Source organism: Anas acuta, chromosome 3, assembly GCF_963932015.1.
Source record: "Anas acuta chromosome 3, bAnaAcu1.1, whole genome shotgun sequence".
Lineage (NCBI taxonomy): Eukaryota > Metazoa > Chordata > Aves > Anseriformes > Anatidae > Anas > Anas acuta.
Genome location: NC_088981.1, coordinates 34,356,732 through 34,377,981, shown reverse-complemented (window position 1 = coordinate 34,377,981; position 21,250 = coordinate 34,356,732). Strand labels below are relative to the sequence as shown.

The following is a 21,250-nucleotide window of genomic DNA, read 5'->3' as shown; positions in this document are numbered from 1 at the left end:
ACAACTTTACCAAAATAAATGCTTCATCTGACGTGAAGTGGTGCTAATCTAATTTCACCCATTCCTGAAATCGTCTTGCAGAATTCCTCTTAGGGATCTTAGGCTTCTCGGAGGGGGCTGTTGGTTTTTGCTGTTTGTTGTTTTTTTTTCCAGTTGCACAGTTCCAGTGACGCTATTACCTCCAGCCCTGATCACACCACCGGCCTGCCAAACCTCAGGTGGAGATAGCCAATGCCAAATACCACTGCACAAAGCTGTTTTTTTCTGTTGTTTTATTTTATATTGTTTCTGGGGGGGGAGGGGGGTCTTTTTTGGGATGGAGCAAATATGTTCCCTCAATAGCAGTAAAAACATGCCCTTGTTCTTGAGGCCTGTCACCTTTCGAACACTTTGTAATAAATACAGTGACCATTCTTGAGGCTGGCCTAAAAGAGGCATTGCTCTGTTTCTTTGGCTTTCTTCTGCTACCTGAGGTAGAGCTTTGGATGAACTTTCTACCTGTGCCATGATTTCAAGGCTGCTGACTGTCAAAGCATTCAGCAGTATCTTGATAGTGTTCTGTTTGTTTGCTTGTTTTTTTTTTTGTTTTTTTTTTTTTTTAACTATTTATATTATTTATTTATTTGTTTACCTAGTTAAATCTATAAGCAAGTGTACACTTTCTCGTGTAATTCAATAAATTTCTTACGTGGAAGCAAAAGTTCTTTTTGGCGGTTCTTCGCTGCTTTCCCTCTCAATTTACACACAACCACAAGTTTCTGCTGTTGGAGAAACATTGAGAAATTTAAATCTCTTACTGCAGGGCAGTATTGTGCTTCTGCAATACCTAAATCTTGTGAAATAAGCTATTCACCAAGCATGCTAACCTCATCACTTGATTTAGGAAAGTGGCGCAGAATAAAAGATGTACCTCAGGCCCTGTGGCCTTACAGGCGCAGCATAGCCACCATTTTCTGCATTGAACTGCCTTGCTTATTCTTGCTGCTGGGTCTTTGAAACAAACAAGAATGTAGGAGAAAAGAGAGAGAACACAATGCTTAATAAAAATTTTAGATGCCTTTGAGTAATTCTGCCAATTCTGCCCAAAACTGCCAATTGAAGTAGCAGTGAGAGGCCTAATGTGCTTATACAACACACTAAGCAGGGTATTTGTAGTCGAGATAGGGACATATCCAAGCCATTGTTTGTGACAACACTAAAGTTTCAAATATACAGTTGAGATCACCTAGCTTGACAAAAGCTTAATGTGAATTCAGACAGGTGTAGATGAGGATTAGCAGGCTACTTAGAAGAAAGGAGTAGACTAAGCATTTTCCTGTTACTCCTTACAAGGAGATAAAAAGGCCTTGATGTGCTTAGCCTAGCAGGCAGAAACTTAAAAGAGGATAAGGCAAGTATTTGTAAATGGATTGGAGGGAAAAGTCCTGTATAAGAGGATAATATGAGCCCTAGATCAAGTGTTCATTATCTGGTCATGAATACATTTAGGCTAGAAACTGGAAGGTTCCTAAAGACTTCCAGAGAGGTGTTCCAAGCAGGACCAGAGGAAGAAGGAGCTCAAATTTCTGGAAGATCGAGCATGATATGCCTATGGAAGGGATTGTGTAACTGATTTTGAGAATTCCTAGAGATAAGAATCCATGTGTCTCTGCTAGGTTCAAAAGGAAACCAGATCACTGCTTGCACTGTATTTATTTTTGGTAATCCCATGCTAGGACTGCTGCCCCTTTCTTGTAGGGATCAGCAGAGATTTGTTCCCCTCAAACGGTTTCTTAAACTCTGTTTAAGGGATTTCTTGCATATTGCAGGGATCTAGCACATCAGTAGTGCCTTCAGTCTTTCTTTGTCTGTCTCTGGTCTACAGCTGAGCTGGTGTTCGAGGCTTTGGTTACAAATATCAGGCAGGTAGTGTGTGGAAGTCAGTAACTGGATGTCTGTTGAGTGCTGTCCTGGGATTGCAGGAAGTCTCACTACAGTACATGTGGCCCAGTTCTCCACTCCTGCTAAGAGGGAGAAATGCTGGTTTCTTTTTCCCTCAAAAGGTGCTAGTCACCCAGTAGTGCTCCCCCACCCTGTGTTTATACAGACAGCTTGTGTCTTTAAAGGCTATTTATTTTGTTGTTTTGAACATTTCACAAGACACATCACTGTTTACTCAAGCAAAGGCCTGGGGTACAACTTAGTCCTTGTCGTGCTGTACTGATTGAATCCAAATTTATTTTGCCTCAGTTATTCCTCCTTTCCGGTGGAAAAAATAAAAAATAAATTGTATCATGGGAGAGGAGCACTCTCTGGATTCCTTACATGCTCATTGTGTCCCAGTTCTGGCAGAGCTGCCTGAGGACAGCAGGAGGAACCCCCTTCCTCAGGATATGCAAGGAACAAAGCTGATTACTTTTCTTCTCTTGTAGCTTTTGTACTTAGACTTTTGCCCAGGTGAAATAGCTACGAAACTTCAAAGAGTATCTGTCATACCTTTATCTACCAGTTTACATTGCTCAATAATGCATAGTTAATTCTTTTTTTTTTTTTTTCTGTAGAGATTGTTGTTTAAAATCATTTGTTACGCAGCCAGCTGCTGTGCATGCTTTAAGCTGAGGAACAAAAACCCACTGCCAACTACGAGGTCTTGCTGCTGTACTTTTCCTTGCAATGTTTCATACAATCAAACTGTTGTTATTGTGCAGAGAACCCAGCAAGGCTATAATCACCATTAGAGAGGGTGGTTTGTCTATGTTTAGTTTGGGTTTAACTATTTTAGGGCAGACAGGAAAATATTTATGTCAATTTTTTTAGGACACGAATCATCTTTTCTGTTTACATTCGTGGAGAGAACACAGCCAGGTCCTTGCAGTGCCTGGGGCTCCTGTATTGCAATACACAACTGTTTGCCATTTCACTTTTTTCACTTTCACCAAGTGTAATACAGAGTAATATATCTATTCCTAGCCAGATATATAACCTTAACTTTGAAGATGTGCTGCTTCATGCATTCTACAAATAGATAGCTGGAGGGGGACAAGGAGGAAGGAGAGGGATGTTCGTGCCTGCCATCTCATGGCAGATAATAATGTCCTAGCATGTCTGGGTGCTGTTGACCTTGTTTCGCATGCAAATGTTAATGATATATATATATATATATATATATAATATATATACTTTTTTTTTTTTTTTTTTTTTTTAAGAAGCTTGGAAACCTAGTATCCAAAGGGTTTCAAAACGTTATTGTATGAGCCAAATATTTCCAGCTGTTGTTGCCTTCCACTTATTTCCCACAGCATCTTGGCCTGGGTCTGCTAGTGATCTTTCCTTGTTGATGGCATGAGATATTAGCTGAGCCAATGTTTATGCTGCACAGAAGGATATTCTTCAAGCCTTACTTCATTAATGATTTTAAAGCTTGTTAACCTGTTTATCTTCAAAGGATGGAAGCTTTTAACACTAAATACTTTGGACAGAATTTATATAGATTTTGATAATGAGTACAATTGGATATCAGTCTCCAGGCTGTGTTGTAAACTGGGAGACACCATGCATAGTTCAGTTGCTTCTCACTGAGATGAGTGAGATTACATGCATATACATGGGTGTTTTAAGCAGCATCACATCTGCTAACTCCAACCCACTGAGTGTTTCTAATGTACAGCATTTTCAAAAGAAAACAATTGCTAAGATATTTGATAGTGAGAAACTCGGCGATTGTTTAATACTATTTCTGTGATCATCTGTGCATTGCCTTGTGGCACAGCATAACCTAGTGAGTGGTTTAATTTTAATTTTAACTATTTTAATTTTCTTGTGTATCAGCCTACAGCGTTTACTTCAAGAGATGATGTCAAGTTACTCAAAACCACAGTCTGTTTGGTTGACTGTTTTTTGTTGTTCTGGCTTTCAAATAAGTCTTTAGGGATCATTAGAAGGAAAGGGAGTTTTGCTTTAATTTTATTTTCCACCATTCACATTGGTGTTGCTAGCATTTTAAATTTCCTTTTGTTTTGTTGATGAAAACATCCTACTTGGTTCTTAATTGTTGTAAACATTTACTTAGCACTTTGCAGTTACTAATGAATTAATCTCCCTAATGCTCAGGGAGTGTTATGTGTATTTTAGAGCTCAGGAGTGTTGATGAGACATACCTAAGGCCATGAAGTGTGTCAGTAGTGTAGATGAGGATTTAATTTGAGAATCTTCTATGAGTCACTGTAGTTAATGTGCTAGTGTCAGTCTGTGGGCTTTGTGTATGAGCCAGGATTTGCAATATTATAGAGATTACATCTTTCTTATTGTTCTAAAACAGCTCTTTCAGGTTGTGTTCATTTTTCCTTTGAGAATTGGATATTTTTAAAAGGTTGCTTCTAGATCACTGAAATGGTAACTTTGCTTGAAAGGAAACCTGATTTACAGGTAAAGCAAAATATTAACTATTTCAGTGTCAGCACTAGAAGTTAGATTCCATAAGGTGAAAATCCCCTCTCCATCTCCCACTCAGAGCAGAGAGACAACCTGTTCTCATTTCCACTTCCCTGTCTGCAGGGAATAACTGAAGCAACTTGTGCTGCTGAATCCCAGGGATGCTCACCAGCTCTGCAAGGCAGGGCTAAGGGCAGCACAGCTAGGACGCATCTGACATCGTGTTCGGTGTGTGTTAATGCAGCCTCAGAGTCTTGGAATTGTTATTTTAATGAGCTCTCGTGTGAGCAGTTGGGGCTGAGCAGCCTCTTGGAGTTGCTCCAACAGGCAGACACTGCCCAAAGGGCCTGCTGGCACTCCAACCCCCAAAGGTAGCACCCCATTCTTTCCGGGAAGATGAGGAAAAAGTCTCTCCTTTAATTCTAAAAATGACAGACAAACCACCCCATCCCCCAAAAGTGTCACTTGCTGTATCATCAGCAGTTCATAGCTGGTAGTCAGAGTATAAAGCATTGCCTTAAAGTTTGTGTTAGAAGTAGCAGCTCACTGTGATATAAGGTACTTTTATTTCATATTTGCAGTTAACAGTTGTTTCTGTTATTTAAGCCTGACATCCTGAGAATACCACTGGCTCAGCATTCACTGCATGGATATATGCTTAAGTGCATGTGGCTATGGCTATGGTTTTTGTTGTTGTTGTTTATTTTATTATTATTATTATTTTCAGAATTCTAGGCAGAACTAAAAAATTGATGGAGAACTATGGGATGGAGAGAGGGAAATAATTTTCTGATCATTTATTACTTTTTTCTCAATGTATCCCTCACCAGCTTTCCCAGATGTTACTGAATGAAACCTACAGCTCAAGAAAACAGAGCTCTATTTTTGAAGCTGAACGTGTTCAAAAGCTATTTATTTGAGTGAAGTAACACTGCCAACTAGTGGTCAAATTCTTCATAGAGATGAGATTTGGTATTCTGACCAAAAAAAAAGAAAATCATTTTAATAAAAATACATGTAAATCACAGCAGCTATTACAACAATCTCAATAGTCAGCTTTCATACAGGAAAAATATTATATTTTGATTGAATGAAATAAGGTATTTCAATTAGTGGTATGATAAGGATATCATTAGATTAATGACATGTTGTGGTTTGACCATGCATTAGTATGCTTTACTTTATGCACTTTTTACATTATGGTTTTCCTTTTTTCCCAGCTAATTCATCCTACTCATAATCTGATCATCTGTACTTATAGTTTCAAAATCAAAGAAAGGAGTACATATTATCTCCATCTTGTTTCACAGTAGTGTTCTTGGTTTTATTTCCTAAACCATCAATGTGCAGTGGGGCTTGAACAGTCTGCTTTGGCTCCTGTTTAAAAATGGAGAGTTATTCTATACCAACAAGGTATATTCTTCTAACAGCACTGAAAGCTTTTTTTTTTTTTTCCTTATTGCTCAGTCTTAGTTTTAAATGTATGTCACCTATCAGAGTTGATGAGGTGCTGAGCCATGAGTTTCCTTTTTTTTTTCTTTTTTTCCTGGTGTTGCCTAACAACCCTTCCTTACCCTTCCTGTATACAACTTAGGTTTTGGGATGCATAGGCAAATATTAGTGCCTGTAATCCGAATACCAGAACCTAAACTTAAATATTATTTTATGTTGTTGTTTGTGTCTTTTTTAAATTATTATTTCTGTCAAAATAGTATCCTTCCTATAGAGAGTGTTCATCAAATAGTTATTTCATAAATGTCATGTGGTGATTAACAAGGGGATTTCACTAGGTGATATAAGAAAAAAACGTAGACCAGGAAGACAGCTCTCTCAGTTCTACAAGCTGGTTAAAATTAGAGTATCTTTTTTTTAACTCTGTGTCACCTGGACATTTTCAGAGCCTGCAGTCTGTAGGCTGAAGCAATGTATTTCTAGCAGCAGTCTGATGTCGGGGTATCTTATTCTTTTAGTGATAAACTATGGGAGATATTCCCTGGAGTTTTCCTAGGGACTGGCCTGACTACCTGCCTGCCTAACTTTTGAAAAGTGAGCTCTCCATGTGTTATCAGTGTTTATAATTATTAATTTTGCATTCCTAAGCATTTTAGCATATCTATATTATTGACTATGTTTTATGACTTCTGTAAATAATAGTGACCTTATATGATCCACAAAGTCAGTTTGTTTGCGTATGCCTCTTATTCCTTATAAATACAGTACAGTCACCTGTTTTTTATAGTATCCAAAGACCAGGCCATTTCACTTCCCTGATGCTTACTGAACTTTGATCAGCTCCTTGATCTCCAGTGTTTAGCTGTGATACGAAGATCAAGACGTCTAATTCACTTTGGGCCATAGAAAAATGTGGATCGAGCTTAAGGGAAATATTCGGGGGCCTAGTTTTGATTTGCAGTAAAGCTTCAAATCTGCAAACTCTGTCCTCTTCTACCATGAATTAGCCCAGACAGAAAGCTGTCATCTCCTTCCTTCAGCATCATGAATTGGAGCCTGGTCTCTGTGGCTATGGAGCTGTACGGTGACTACTTATGGCACTGCCACACGTTGGCTTTTTGCTAGCATCGTTATCCAGCCTGCTTTCACCTCCCTGACAGATAAATACTCAGCTTTGGCTTTCAGAGTACCCACATGCTCTGAGGCTACACATGCTCCGTGGCTACCCTTGTGTTTTGGAGGACAGCAGGGATACAACACTTCACCCGGATCTTCTGTGCTTCCAGAACAGAAAAGTTCCATGGGTTTCTGGTTTCTCTGTCATCCTCCTTTTTCTTTCCTTGGGGGACTTGATTTTTGTCCTCCTGCCTTGCTTGCTCAGCGCTGGCATAGCTAGAATAGTAACCACAGCTCATTCTTTTTTTTATCTTTTTTTTTTTTTTCCCCCATCTGTGACTACTTTGAAGGTTATTCACCAACAGCCTTCACAGCAACAACTTTCTAGTATGACTGCTGAATATGAAAGTCCTCTGTGTTGCATGTTTCTCACCTGTCTTCAGACCTGTTTTTTGCTTCCCTCCCCTGTCCTCCTCTTAAATCCAAGCTCTGTGGTTTGCATATTGCTTTTATTATCCATTTCTCTTTATTTTTAAATTTTTATTTTTAGCTCAGGGACATCAAACACTGACTGAATTTCTGGCTGTATGTATTCCCAGCTTTCCTGCCCTTTGTAGCCTGAAGGCAGCTTAAGTTCATAATTAAGCTATGGGCAAGATAGGAAAAGAAAACTGTTTGCTCCATGAACTTAGCAGCACTTATCATTAACTATGACAATGCTTGTTTATTTTTAATGAAAGAAGAAAAGGAGAAATAGATAACATCTGTTTCTCACCTGTATTGATATATGGGTTTTATGGAGATGGGAAGCTAGAGGAGGGAAAGACACAGCCATTGCTTTCTGTGATCTTTTCCATCTCTAGTCCTGCACAGATGAGTCCAGAATAGATTTCCTCCTACCTAAGTTTTTCATCCTTCTCCTTCTCCCCTCTCCCCTGGCCTTACATGAGCAGCCAGTTTAAAGAGAAGGAAAGAGCAGAAGGAGAGTTCTCAATCTATCGTTCTTCTCCCCATTGTAGCCTTTCCTCTTTGCTTCCTGGCAGAAGAATGTTGCTTTGGGGGTTTCTCAGTTGCTAGGAATTCAAAATATTTGTGGCTTTTTCAAAAATAATTTTGGAAATTGCATCAGTGCTGAGGCCCTGGGGCTGGAAATGCCAAGTGTTACCTAAGTGGAATACTTGGCAGCCGAGCATGGCATCGTGTGATGGGAGACAAACCTGGGGCAAGAGGAGCCAAGTGCCAAGGGTAGAAGGGCCCCCCAGCATTTTCTGAGTCAGACTCAGGCCTTCATGAGAAGCAGCCCACACACAGATTTCAGTGACAGAAGGAAACCAGAGACTACATGGATAGGTGAGCAGATGAGGAGGAACATTTGCCTCAAAGGAAGAAAGAAGGATTCTTAAAGGAGAATAAAAACTGTGGGAGACCAAGTAGCCGCCCCCATCATGCCTCCTCCTTTCAAGGCTGTTGTTTGCCACAAGACTCCGTGCAGAAGAAATTACTTAGGTTTCTGTACAACACCACCCCACCTAGCAGATTTGAAAGTGAATGGTGAGCACAGCTGGGAAACAAGGAGATCATTGGAGCCTGTGGACAAATAGCTCCTGTCTGGGAAATAGTGGAAAAAACCAGAGTACTCGTCCCTCCCTCACACGGGCACAACATGCACTCTGGAGTGACACATAAACTAAGGGAATCCTGCCATCTCTAGGGAAGGCTTAAGATGTTAAAATTCCTGTTTCCTTTGGCATGGAAAAGAATTTTTTTGTTGTTGTTTTAAAACTGATATTTCAGTAATACCAGCAGAGGAATTTGTAAATCACATGTGTAATAATGAGAGTAGTGTCTGCGCGTGTGACATGTATGAGAAAGAATCTGAAGTGACTGAGCATGTCCTAGCTGTGAATACTGTAAATACGTAAGTTTTTAAGAGATTTTGATTTCTGATACTTTTGCTCACAGTAACTCTACACAGTTCACAGTTCCATTTGGGCATGGTGTGTAGCAGGTTTGCAACCCAAGAAACGCGTACATTATGTGAGATTGTTTCTACTTAAGAAATGTTGTGCTTACAAAAGGCCCTGTTGAACATTTTGCTTTTTCTCTGTCTGAAGGAGCTATGTGACTGCACCAACCTGCCGGTCCCAACTCCCTGATACCTTCCAAAATGGTAGTATTTTGGACAATGGTATGTACACGTTACATACACAGTAGTTTGTATGCACACATTATGTGCACTGCAAACAGTATGTTTAAGAAAGATGAATTACAGTGCTGATAATGGTTATCTTTATTGCTGCTGTTTTCATTGCAAACTCTGATAGATAGAGCTTTATGAGACAGGTTAGCAATCCCTGGATTTGAGTAGGGACTTGAAATTTTCCAGAGGGCTACTATATTCAGATATTGACATTTTGCTTTGCATCCTGTGTTTGCTTTCTTCAGCAGAACAGGGAAGCAAGGAACCAGGAGGAAGATTCAGGTATTCAGCAATAATGGAGAAAAATGATCAGTTTACACAAAATAAATAAATAAATAAAAAAATTCAGCAGCGCTCCAGTGCCCAAGTAAGCAATGTCTGCAGCATCTAAGTAGACGTATGTGTTAAAGTAGTGCTCTTTACAATATTTTGATAAGGGAGTTGTTTTGTTCTTCCTCCACAATTTGGATGGCTGTTGTCAGCAAAACCAACACTTCTTCAGCCATCCTGAATAGCTTCTGTATTCTCTAAGGGAAGAATTTTACATTGTCAAGAAATTCTGTTCAAGCAGCAAAGAGACTGGGTTTTAGACTCTCATGCCAACTGTCCTTGGTAACAGCCACCCAGTAATTCATGCAGTGGTCCCTCTGCTTTGCTCTTCTGCACTGCTTGGTATTCTGACAAAGTCTGGCTAAAACTGCGCAGGATTAGTCACTGTCAGCGATGGAAAAATGTTCAAGGATATATTCGTGCTCAGTGCCATTTTGCAACAATATATGTGAAAGAATTTTCCTGTTACTATCTATCATAATATCCTAATGTCCTGCAAATAACACAGTGCTGCTGCAGTACAGTTGTTCATACATAGCTCTGGGGAAAATTTTATTGCCTGTTTTGCAATCTTCTCAAAATCCAAACCAGGAATTTTTCCCTGTTGGTTCAGTTAGGTCTCTGATGGCTTGCTTCATTCTGTTCCCAAGAACTTGGGGGTCTAGGGCCCCATTTCTTTCTATTTGGAGATGGAGCTCAAATGTGCCACTTGTGGGACAGCTTGGGCTGTGCTTCTCCGGATGTGAAGGAGACCACAGGTGTAATGCAGATCTGAGGAGAAAGGTAAATTCTGCTCTGGTGCCCTTCAGTTGTTCCAGGGACTGCCTTATGAGACCTCTGACCTCTGAAGATTTCTGCCCTTCTTCTTCCTCTAGGTGAATTCCCTTATCCACCCTCCAGTCCCATAACGAATTAGGGCAGAGACCTGTGCTGAAAATACATTTCTTGATCAATATGACCACCCCTACATCCTCTTCCTCACCCTAGTGTTTTCTTCTGAATACTGTTTTGTTTTCATTGATGTCTGATAAGTGCAGGCTGAGATTCTGAAATCATGGCTAAAGGAGGAGATCTGATCCCTTCCTTTTCTCCTGCAAGGTCAGCCAAGAAAGGGAGAGGCTTTTGCTGACCACCCAGCTACTGGGGAAGAGCATGGCAGAGATGGGGATATCACCAAAGCTGAGCAGGAAGAATGAAAAAGCTGCAGTGGGTTTTATGTTGTGAGAGGCAGGGCCATAAGTGGAAGAGGAATTGCAGATAAGGGCAAATGTGTGTATGGGGTGGGGTTATCTGGAAGAGAATCTGGGAGCAGGACAGAGGACTCTGAAGTTTGTGGGGGAGAGCACGAAGATGGTGGTAAAAGGTTCTAGGGTGGGTTTTGAGGTCACGGCTAAGAATTTGAAACAGAAGGATTTAATGGGGACCTTTGGCTTAGGACAGACTGTGATTACCAATGGGCAATTCTTGTCCCTCCTCATCCACTCTTCGCACTTAGGCACAAGCAGAACTCAGGAATGACCCAGGGACAAGAGACATGTAAACCCACATCTTTGCATCTCATCTCTGCCCCCTTCCACTTCCTCAGACCATCAGGAGTCACCTGAAAAACCCTCTCACCATCCTCTGCTTCGCTCATGCTGTGGAGGTGGCACACCAAGCAACACAGCAGAAACTCAAACTCACCGAGTCCAAAGTTCTCAGTGCTTCCCGTTCCCTATAAGGGAATGTTTGATCTTTGGTTGACTGCTTCTTTTAGGTAAACTTGGGCTTTGAACACGTGTTCAAACATGCAGAGCACAGTTCAGAATTATAACAATGGCCCTGATAATGATTTGTGTGTATGTGTGTTTCTAAATATAAACCATGGTAGCAGGAGATAAGAACAACTTCATCCAGGTTTCTGTACACTCCCATATCGTTTGTCATTACTGCAGGTGCAAAAAGCACTACACTTTCACTAACAGATTAAATACTTCTTATTAGTAAAGTCTGAGTGTGCTTTAGTGAGTCTTTAAAATGAATTTTGCAGAAGTTACTAAACTCCGTATGAAATGCAATAATTGCAAAAATGTGGAAAAACGTGGCCTGCTAACTTGCTATCAGGTCATGTGAGAGAGTATCACCATGGCCTTGAAAAAAATATTAATATGTTTTTTAACTTCCTTTTTTTTTTTTTTTTAAATGTGCATGATACAACAAGATACTGTGCATTGTTTAAAATTAATCTGTATTCTTTTGCAGTAGGGTGGTTTGTTAGAAGCGTTTACTAAAATCTGGATAGGAAGAAATGCCTGTGTAATGCACGCTCCAGCAAGGATAAGCTCTTCTCGAAAACAATGTATTTCTCTTGTCAGGGCACTGGGCAGTTCCCACGTAGGCTGCACCTACAGACATTGCAGTGACTGTAGGAGGAGGCCTTCTTTATCATTAGCCTGTTCTTTATATCTCTGTTTCAGCTATGTTCTGCATTTCAATGCTGGCAATTTAAAACAGACCATTTGTAAAAGTAGAGCAAGAAAGTGAACAAAACAGGAAATCTTTTATCTGAGAAGGTTAGCCTGTGTATGTACCTTGTCCAGTTTGGGAGCTGTTGGTGTTGTATAAAGGATACTGTACAGACTCCTGGGCAGAATGTTGATGAAAAATTACTGAGATTCATGTATGTGACCTCAGCAAAGCACATCTGCAGGTAAACTAATTCAAAAAATATTGCAAACTTTTCATTTTTCCATGGCCCAGAGCACAAAAATAAAGGTTTGCCTTCAGATGGTATGTGATTACTGGATATGGAGTAAGAAACTCTCCAATGGGACTCAATTAATCCAGCAGCCTGAGGTCTATCTTGTTGATCTTACAACATTTTAACCGACTGTTAAGGCTCTCATATCCTCTTGGCCTTAATTATTTGCCCTAACCACTGTTCTGTTAAATAAAATGGCATCCAGTATTGAAAAAAATTGCAGGTGGTATTGTATCTATGATGTATTTAATTTCCTAAGCAATTCAGGGAAGACGCCTACTGTTTTGTTTTGTTTTGAATTAGAGTAAAAAGCAAAACAATGAAGGTTATGTTGTTTAAAATGGAAAACTTATCTACTTGATGCAGTGGTAATTAAAAATAAGAAAATCAAACAATTTCCCCTGAAGATGAATTTCAAGACCTGTTTGTCCCTCTTCAGTGAATACCTTTCTGTCTCCCGTGTACATCTTGTTCTATCCAGCAGGCTATTTTTTTTAAGGCACAGTTTAGGATGCCAATATATATGTTTGCATGGTGAACAACCATCTCATCCTGTACTTTTTTGTTTATGACTAGGCAATAGAATTTATTACTATTTTTATGTGCTCAAAGCTGCTAACAGCTCTCTCATTTAAAGACTAACCTTTGCAGCAGCAGCTAAGGTTGCTTTAAGAGATGAAGTAGCTGACCTTGTTCAATGGGCAAATTTTCTAGAACAGAACACCAGCAGGCTTAGAATACTGTAGATACCACATTTTTTTGTGAGTAGAGGAAGGAAAGTTTGGACTGAATGGCAGCTCCAAACATTTACTTGTCTAAAGCTACATTCAAGACCTTGGCTTGCACTATATCTATTCCTTGCATTAAACCCAGAAGCAGTAGGATAACATAGTACTAATTAATCACCTGTTGTCTTTTTATAGGATCTTTCAATTCAAGATCTTGCAGTCCTTCGTGTTAGAATAGCAATCTTCTACATTTCCAGTGTTTCAAGTGTCTCACAGTAAGCTGTTGCTGGAATACAGAACAAGGGACTAAAGCTCTCAATTCAACTCTGTTCTATACTAAAATTACTGTATGTTTATATGCAAATATCTACCCAAACACATATTGTTCCCTTTAGCTTCCAACTATTTTCAAGGCAACCAAGCTCAGGTTTTCAGATAACTGAATGCTCAGAGCCCAGGAAAATGCTCACTGACTTGATGCATCCTGCTCCTGTCAGAAATACCTAGCTGGAGCTTTCAGGATAGTGAATACAAGAGAATATGCACATCCATACAGTAATAAACATCACTGATATGGTTAGGAATGTGACTTGGGCAAAATCTTCACGTCTTTTTATATTTCTATTTTTAAGTTTCCGCAAAGTAAAACATGGGAAAACTGACGTTTTTTTTGCCAAATTCTGTCCTGATATGCACAAACATGACTTTGATTGACCTTTGGAGGGAGGGCTATGCACTTCACTTAGCACAGCAAAGAATAGCAGTGGGAAAGTTAAATAACTAATAGGGACTTCAAGATATTTATTACCAAGTCAGAAGTATTTGACGAGCAAAAAATGGTCAGTTATCTAAATGTTGGGGTGAGGGATAGATAAAGATACAGTAAAGAATATAAATCAGCAGGATCAAGGCAACATCACAAAGCCAAAAAAAAAAGTGGGAAAATGATGGAAAAAAGGTCACAAAAAACAGAAATATCAGGAAGGCAACAAAGATGCGACAAACAAGTGTTAAAGTCTGTCTGTGAAGACAAAGCAGGTTTTTTGTAAGTATGTCAGGAACAAAAGGTCTGTGAGGGACTGTGTAAGCCAAGGGGAAGTTGTTCATGACAGTGCTAGACAGTTCTGGGAAACAGAGCAGTTTCTTTGCCTCACTGTTCACCAGGAAGAAAAGGGAGAAACCTGCCAGAACCAAAATTACTTTTTTTTTTTTTTTTTTTTTTTTTTTTTTTTTTTTTTTAGAGCAAAATATGGAAAATGACTGAAAACTGAGTATGCCTACTGAAGCTGACAGAACAACATAATGGCTCAGCAGAGTGGTCCCAGAGAGCTGGCATCCTCTGTTACACCCCAAAATAGGTAGAAATTGCAAGCAGAAACAGGAGGACTGTCAAGAGCAAGCTGCAGTGTCTGCATCGCCCCAGCACAGTACATGTTGCATTCATGGTGCGTATGGGTTTTGGTTTTGTTTTTAATTCTTTCTGTGTGCAAAACCTTTGGATTAAACTTAAATTAAGTCCTCCTTCCTTTCGTTATTATCTCCCTTCTGTTTAGGATGTTTGCTTGCTCTTACTCGGGCAGCACACTGTGCTCAAAAAATGTTGGATTTTACACTCAGGACCATCATGCCTATTTGTCTAAACTTTGTGCTCACCCCAAAGCCCTGGGAATCCAACGAACAAGGTTATGTTACATTTGTGAATAAAAATTTGTCCATCCGATGGGAAAAAATGGACAGCTGGGGTTGCCAAACTCACAGTCGTAGACTGAGCAAGGTTAATGCAATTATACTGAGCAAGAGAGTTTATTGCTACTGCTGCTCCTGGACCATCATCCATGAAGAACAGGAATCTCTAGCCATGGAATAGGTATGATAAGGGCATGCAGAAAGGGAACCTTTTCTTCTGCTTGTATGCAAACCCTGATTTGGAGAAAATACTGACTGTCACCAGCATGGCAGCGAACAGTTTGGAAGTTAGAACCAACTGTTTCAAGCCCCTTCTTGCTGACTAGAGTGAAAAAGCAGGTATTGAAGCTTCTGCTAGCATAGCTGGTGCAGTGCATGCTTCTGGCCACTGGACTCTGGCCCCTCTCCCTGACCATATATCCCATAGCTTTTTTTCCTGGAAGGATAGATGTTATTTTAATTCTCTATCAAGTTGTAAAAGTTAGAAAAGGTTCTGCTACACCTGTAAGCTCCTTCATTGCATGAGCTACTGACAATGTCCACTTCAGTTCATAACTGAGCCGGTATCTTCTTTTAGTTTCTGACTGTTAACTCTTTGGTTAGCAAGATCAGTCTCAAAAGAAAGGGGACAAATTCATTCCTTCTATGTTTTGCAAACATCTTTTCCCTGGAAAATAGATCAAGATCCTTCAGCTCTTGTAATCTAAATTGCTGCTCTTTGACACTTGTTTGGCAACTGAGAAGGGCAGGATTCAAAACAGCATCTTAGAGGTGAAAGGCTACATATCCTGTTAGTGGGAAAACTTTCATGTACAAAAAGCAATGGTATTTGTCAAGAGACTAGGGAAGATCTGACACCAGGAAAAGCCTTTGTGAAGTCCACTACAGTTACAGAAATGCATTCACCTTGATTTAAAGCAGTTTTTTATGGTGAAATCTAAAAATGGAACAAGTCTGGGCAATAACTTAAATGCAGGAACTATGACAAATAACAATTTATATGAGGAAATGGAAGTGCCACAGGGATTGGGTCCTGAGGTACACTTGTCATATGAAAAGGATATGAAGCTAAGTAATGGGCAAAGAAACCAGGGATTTTTTTTATTGCCTGTTAAAAAATAATAATAAAAAATAAAAAGATAAATAGCAGAAGTCCAAGACTGCCTGACATTGAAGAAAGTCTTTTTTTATGATTAATATATTGAAAAAATTGCTGAACAATTTATCCTTGTGAAAGTACTACCTCTAGGATGTTGCTAACATCAGGAAAAATATGTACCTTGCCTGTGAACCAAATCTGCAGTAATGCCAGAATGAAGATCTAATATAGTTGGTCCTGTCTGACTTAAGACATTTTCCAAATTTTTGCTTTTGAAACAATTCACTTTAAATTCACTTTAATAAAGAGTTACTGTCTTTTTTTTTTTTCTTTTTTTCCTTTTTTTTTGGGTGTATGTGTGTGTTTTTATTTCCTTGCTCTGCTTTTCTGTTATGGAACAATAAGAACTCAACTAAGTTGCAGTCTGGGGAGGATTAAACAAGGAGGGACTGGAAAACAAAAAACAAAACAAAACAAACAAACAAACAAAAAAAACAGCAAATTGCATCCTTCCCAGTGCCTCTTGGTTGGTACCAAATGAGTGCACGGTCATGCTGCCACCCTTTCTGCTGGACTCCAGCAGGAGCTGGGATGTTGTACGTGCACAAGAGGAGGTCAGGCAGTTTGCTGAGCTTTGCCTTTTTTCCTCTGAAATCATGACCTTCCTGCTCCATTGAACAGAGATGGTCAGGAGTTCCTGAAGCAATTTTCCAAATAAAAGACACTTTTTTGGAATCCAAATTTCTTGCAAGAATGTTTCAACAGAAGAAGTTTCCAGTAGCCTGGTAATTTAGATCAGTAAACTGAGGGGGACCTGCAAATAAGCATATTCTGGGTAGAGAGACTGCTTTTTTATGTGCCATGATGTGACCCAGTAGCACTGATGTAGACGGCAGTGTCTCTGGTAAAGCTGCCCATTGAAATCAACACCTGCCCTGAATCAAGTAGGACTGTGATCTGAGTGGGAGACCTTTCTTGTTTTGTTTTGTTTTATTTATTGTATTATAATGTTCTATATTTTATTTCCCATGCAAATGTCTTACTTAGTTTGAGGCAATTCTTTTTCTCTGTTTGTTTCCCCCTCACAAGAACACCATGCACCACAACACATACCTTCCATTTCAAAAATACTGAGTTTATCCCCATATGGAAAACTGCTATGGAATGAGAAGTTTTAATTTTTTTTTTCTTTACTAAGCTCTAGTGCTAGCAGTAGTACATATGTGGAACAGAAGGAGGCCATTATTTGGATCTTTAAGCTTTTGCCTGCACTTTTATCCTACCAGATAGTTCAGTTAGTTTATTAATTATTCAGTTTTAAAATGAAGTAATGATGCCATCAGAACACCATAAATTGCTTTTACTTTACTTTCCTCTTCGGCCTTTTCTAGGGCTTTCCCTAGGTATGGCCTTACCATATGTAGAGGACCCTGGAGAAACAAGCTGAGCATGGAAACCTCCACGCATTTGACAATTGGTGTGTTGGACAGTACTGCTGGAGGAACACGGCGCCAGAGAATATCTCTGCAAGTTCTGGTGATGCTTTCAATGAGAAAGTCCCCAAGCATGCCCTTTTCCCTGTCATGTAATTCTGAAAAAGCAAAACCTTTGCTAAAACTCGCCTTCCTGAAGTTTGAGAGGCATTTAGTCTTAGCAAGTGCCTAGTCCAGGACCACAAGTGAAGTTCCTCGGGGCAGCTCCTCCCTCCTAGCCACCAGCAGCAGGAGCTTGACTGCACGTCTGCTTTGCAGATAGCCGGGTGTGCTGATGGAAAAGGGACAGGGAGCGTTCACCTGGCTACAGAGAGGCGCACGGGAAATCCTTCCTCTCCCAATAGCGCCTTTTTGCTACCATCTAGTGGTCATCGACAGCTGTGATAGCGATAGCACAGAGACTTGTAGAGAGGTGGATGTTAGCAACAAAGAACATGGAGAGCTGTCTACAGAAATTTCCCCAGAATTTCTTGGATTTGCCTTTTGTTGTTCCCGGGCCCTGATCCTGCTGCTCTTACTGTTGGTCCACAGTGCAGCACACGGAGGCCAAGGCACGGCCATGGCATGCCCTCACCTGGGAGCCAACCTACCATGATACTGCAGCTGTAGAGACTTCTGCGCATCAGCTGATGCCCACTGAGAACCTAGTTGGTTCTCTCCAGTTGATTCCCATCGGTTTTCCTGTTTTAACCACTGGTGTTGCATGTTAACAAATCTGGGCAACAACGCCACAAAGTAAAAGCAACACTGGGATAATTATGTTTGCTCTATTAGAATCATGGAACCATTTATGCTGGAAGAGGTGTCTAAAATCATCTAGTCCAACCTTTAATTTAGAACTGCCACGTCCACTAATAAAGAATGTCACTACTCTGTTTAAAGTATATGATCAGTACTTAAAACCACGTTTGTTGAAGGTTTCATTCAGAGTACTGATTCAGAGTACCGATACCCAGTGTTTTAAAACCAAAACAAGTAGGATAGTTTGTTTTAATGCAGACAGGACAATCTCCCCTTGAAGTTCAATTTAAATGTTGATACTGAACATAAAAAAAAAAAAAAAAAAAAAAAAAAAAAGAGGTCAATACCAGATGTCCTCTAAAAAGGGAAAGCAATAGTTGGAAAACATGAAATTGAACTCTGAAATCCATTTAATGAAAGAGACATTAAATATGCAGGAAGACTCGATCTGTTTTTGGCTCAATGCACTGCACAAAGTTCCGAAAGAAAAGGACTTTCTTGGTAATGGTCCAGAGCTCCCTTTTGATCCCACGGTCTACAGACACAGATGCTTTGTGCAGATCTCAGTAACATAAACCCAATATATTTCCCTATTTCCCTCTGTTCACACATGTGAATGAATTAAAGGAATTGAGATCTATCAGATCAGTTCTGCAGAAAAAAAAAAAAAAAAAAAAAAAAGTACATCTCCATAAAGGCATAAAGGAAGAGTCTCTATATATGTGATTTTATTCTCAATTTATTTACCCTAGAACCACAAGTATCTGTCAACCCCAGAAAGGAAACCAGAATGAGAAAGACAAACACAGCGAGTATTCATGTAATGTAAATTGTATTTCAGTCCCTAATCCTGGAGTTAAATCCCTTCAGGCTTCTATAGTCAACCCCCAAAAAATATGTATTTGGAAGATCAGACTCAGAATTAGATTTGACTGCAACAGGGAAAAGAGAGAGGTAATCTAAACTCATATTTTACAGCTTACCGATGTTAGATATATGAAATAAAGAAGTGAAGATTAAAGTTGTCTAGCTCTTCAGGTTGTCAATCAGAGGTTGGGTTTTAAAAAATGCAGGTTGAAATTCAGTGTGTATGTGAGAAAAAACATACTTATTGAAGGAATTGGTATATTTTGAAAGGTGAATCTTATCTCACATAAGCAGATGGCATGGATTTAAAATTCCTGTTCTATTTAGATCCCAAATGATAGACTAATCTGGATTGTGAAATATTGCACATTTACAAAACAATAAAAGAGAAATAAATCACAAGGCAGCCACAGTTTTTCTAACATGAATGAAAATATTGAACCAAATATTCTGTCTGCTTTTCTAAAGACAAAACTGCTTAGCACAGATATCTTCAAAGTAATCACATAAAATGACAGCAGAGGGTGCTATTTTTCTTCTTTGTTTTATGGTGTCATCATCGAGTCCATGGATCTCTTACCCCTTGTGTAGTTACTCTCAAGCACCTTGAATAATGGAGTTAGAGACCACCGATGGAGAATGAAAATACACACTAGTATGTATTTAAGGCCATAACACAATTTACAAATGTGAAGGCTCTGCAACAGGCACTTTGATTTTACAGAAATAAAATGTAGAGAATTTTGCTTGTGTCTAGTTAATATAATTTAATTTAGTTAATTATCTTTGCCATGTCGTTTATCTTATTAAAACCGCGCATGCATAAGGCACAAGATTTGTGGGGAATACTTATAGTACAGTAAGTAAATTGGCTGCATCCATCGTGTTAAAACAAACAAACAAAAAATATTAATGTCTTATATTTATTTATCTATCTATTTATCTATTTATTTAAGGGAAATAAAATTAGAGTGAAGCAAGTTTGTGGGATGCCTGCAGGTCTCATCAAGCAGAAGGTGAGGTATGAGTTCAGTCTGTCAGGAGATTTAATCTCAACCCTAGTGTAGCCCTGGCAAAGTTCCCATTGACTTCAGTGGGGTCAGGATTACATATCACAGGGCCTCATCAATTCAGGAAATCTGAGGGTCTCATTTGGTGTCTCCATTTCTCTCAGACCCACTGGAGTGTCTCTGTTCTTGCCTCTGCAGTTCCCATACACATTCCCTTGTTCTTCCCCTTCTACCTTGTCCACCTTACTTGGCTTTATGCCTGAGATTTTGAGTCCTGATCACTAACCAGTGGCAATCTCTACGGCATCTCTGCTTGATGTGGTACTTGTTATGGTCCTGGGGACAACTGTATTGTTTCCAGCGCAAGGCATGGAAGAGAAAGTGGTAACTGGTGGCATGCTAAGGATTTTTGCATTTCTGAAGATGTTGAAGGTAGGCTCCAGGATTACACACTAGATTCTGGAATATGGCTTTTTTAATTTTTTTTTGTGTGTGTGTATGGTGATTATTATTATTTTTTCAATACAGGGTTGGCAATGTATTTAATTCAAACAGTTATTAATCTGTATCAATAAGTAAAATTGCCTTTTACTAGCTTTCAGCATTTAGTAAAGGCTCCCCTTGTCTTTCATGGAATTAAGACTTATTTAGTTCTTGCTTTTCTTTTTCCAATTTGTCTCACATAGGTCTCCTTCTAAATCTTCATTCTGTTTGTTAGAACAAATACTGATATGAAAAATACTGTAAATAACAGACTATTCTCTAGCATATTTTGGAATAAAATATATATCATGCATTTAAATAGCAACTTGGAAACGTGTTTTCTTAGGTTATACTGTTCTCTTGGTGGATTTGCTAGTTTATTCCTATTTTTGAAAAGAATGGGGAAGGCTTTACCGCTAACCTTTTGTCATCTACTAGCTGTCATCTGACAGAGGAGTTTCACTTCTGATGGTAATCATCGTAAATATTCCAAAATCCAGTGCAAGTGTTGGGGCTAAGATGAGTTGACAATAAGTAGAAATTGGCAAGAAGAGTAAAGTGATAGTATTTCCCAACAATCTGATAGTTTGTCAGATGTGATAGTTTGGATTTATGTCCTGTAGGTTGTGTGAGATGTACACATACAACTACTTTGGTTTAAGATAATTTCTTTCATTTAGAGCCAAGGAAGAATAGGATTGCCATGATGTCTTCCTCCTTCATCTTGTGTTGTGCTGAATAATTTGTGGGAATTAAGAAACAGCATTAAGCCCTAATGCTTGGTATACCTATCTCAAGGTTGCAGGTGCAGCCTCACCCACATTTGGATTGCTTATAGGTAAATCTATCAGCAATAGCCTGAGGCTCCAACCAGCTGACTGGAATGTACATTGCC

At 39.4% G+C, this 21,250-nt stretch overlaps 1 long non-coding RNA gene across 1 annotated transcript in view; it reads left to right on the top strand.

The window, feature by feature from the left end:
• The window catches only part of LOC137852987 (uncharacterized), a 30,807-nt gene extending 9,982 nt beyond the window's left edge, over window positions 1–20,825 (top strand). The window contains exons 2-3 of the long non-coding RNA XR_011094131.1: window positions 14,218–14,421; window positions 17,153–20,825. This is a non-coding gene — a long non-coding RNA (uncharacterized lncRNA). The remainder of the gene's footprint in view (window positions 1–14,217; window positions 14,422–17,152) is intronic.
• The last annotated feature ends 425 nt before the right edge of the window (window positions 20,826–21,250 follow it).